A 2,592-nucleotide genomic window follows, 5' to 3' on the forward strand; every position below is an offset into this window, starting at 1 on the left:
TTCCCTGAGTTCCACTCTTCTTATATATATATATATCATCTGTACACACGGAAGTATGTGTTATAAATGGACTCATTCCTAATATTTAGCCTAAAGATAAATATTAACAGAGTCCTAAAGTTATATACAATAACAAGTACTAGGGCTCATACACTACTTAACCACCTCTCATGAGGGGAGGAATGAGGCAGGTTTGGTTCATATGAACTAAGAAATAAGCAAGAAAGATATTCTGTCAACTAACCTTAAATGATGATTAGGATTATTACTCCCGGGAATACAGAAAACTTTTTCAGAGAGTCATTGTTATTATCTGAAGTCACAACACAGATAAACGCTGCCTACCAAAATAAGAGGTTTGCTAACAAATTTGCATGCACAATTTAAAGGGGATCCAGCCCCTGTTGGAATGGCAAACCAATAAAATTAACAGACTTTTTTTTCTTTGACAAATGGTTGATGAGAACCATTGAACACTTAAAGAGTCTAGTTCAATTATGCGTACAAAGAACATTCTTCAGAAAAGGAAATAAGCAGTTCTATGTACAATGGTGTAAGCAAAACTAGTTGAACTCTCGCTTGCATGTCATTTATACATTTATTTGTCAGGGCAGTATAGCATTGTTTCCATCACCTTGGTAAAGTCTATTTTATTTAAATAAATTATCACTTTCCAGGTGATATCAATGCATTATCCACGCTGGCTTTCAAAAGCATCAGCCTGGAAACATTACGCAAATACCCAATTAACTTAACAAGGCCACACCAAGCAGATGTAGTAGTACCAGGATAGGACCTTGCATTATTTGTAAATGTCAAAAACATCAGAAACAATTTCTAGTGGAACAAAAATGCAATAATGCAGGTTATTTTAAAATGATTTTGAACATAGGCACTTCAACTCTTAGAGCATTAACCTCGAGTCCTTTAGAAACGGAATAAAGCGTTTTTGGCATAATTTACATAGCATTTGGAGATACTAAAGCTATGCCCTTTCAGATTCACAATATCATTTCTATTAATCATACAAAGAGAGAGATTATATTAAGTCCTTTTTGATGCCAACTAATTATGCAATGATCTCATTCACAACAATGAATCTCACAAACAAAAAATTTAGAATCCCTTCTTCTAGAGACACTGTATCAAGAAAACTTATTGCAACATAAAAAGCCAACGACACAATGTAAGTCATGTTTTTTCTCTCACCATTGAAGTTATTTATTTGTAATAGATTATTTTAAGTTTTACATTAAATGATTTTGATGAATTGATTTTCTATGTTGTTATTCAAGCAGTCTTGTTTTTAGAAATTCTTACCCCCAATAGACGGAATATGAAGTTTCAATTAATTCCAAGGTGGTTTGCTTATGGTTCACTAACAATTGTGTTTCTGCAATAAAAATTGAAAGATCTTTCAAATTTCAATTAATCCCTCTTTCTCTCCCTCTTTTGTTCTTTCTTTCTTCGTTTTAATATACTGATATGATTAGAGACAGTAACAAGATGAAATATAATTTTTTTTTTTTGCTTAAATGACGCAGACACGGAGAACAAGAAGGACACAAATACTGAAAAACTTAAGGGAACACTAAAAAAAAAATAACAGAATGATATGACCTTGTTTCAGAGCCTAGCTCTGATACCAACTGATGCGAACCTCGTAATCACGTGGTCAAGCAACCCACAATCAAGATTGAGATCTGATCCCGGAAAGCCGAAATAGGTCTGATAGGAGTGTGACACAATGGAAACCTGCCCCAAGGCACCAACACTATTAGAATAAGTAGAATGACGCCACGAAGCTAGTTAATCTTCGATAAGTCAGATTCAGTTCGTTCAAGAATTGAAGAATGCAAGAATCACTCTCACACGTTAAAACTGAAAAATTTAGAATAATATTCATCAAAGCTGCTGAAATTTTGGCTTACATGAGTTTAAATAGTTCTTGAAAAGTTAACCGTAATGGACCCCTTATGTGGACTTATATGAGGTACACTAAAAACTGGCTCAAACCTTAAACTGAAAAGCCCATAACCTGATCCAAACAAGCCTTGGACCCTAGCTCAAAACAAAGTGTTAATTAAGCCCAAACATTAAAGAAAATAATAAAAACAAATAATTTGTCATTAAATACCACCAACCCTTCTTTCCTTGTGTAGCTAGGATGAATAAATGAATCCTTATAAGAAAAGGATTCTGAAACAATAATGAATCATTGTCACACTTGGAGATTATGTTGCAGCTCATTAAAGATCCTTGTGGAACTAGGAAATTCCCAAAACCAGCTGCCACATCCTTTTAGGAAAAGAATCGTAATCAAATAGGAAGTCCACAAGTCAAATGGAAGTAAATAACAAAATTCGTACAACCTCTGTTGACAAGTATTATGGTGCCTTCCCGAACTCCGATTGACCTGAAATTTTAACCCAAGGTACAAAACTATGTCTGGAGAGTCCACATAAAATATTACCTTGATCCAATAGTCGGATCAAGAATTATGATTGTTTCCGTGAACCTGGACTGTTGCGTTTTTTATGCCAAAATCCGAATCTGACCTTACTTGGGTTGTATCACAAAGCTGAATCGTAT

Source organism: Populus alba, chromosome 18 (genome assembly GCF_005239225.2).
Source record: "Populus alba chromosome 18, ASM523922v2, whole genome shotgun sequence".
Classification (NCBI taxonomy): Eukaryota; Viridiplantae; Streptophyta; class Magnoliopsida; order Malpighiales; family Salicaceae; genus Populus; species Populus alba.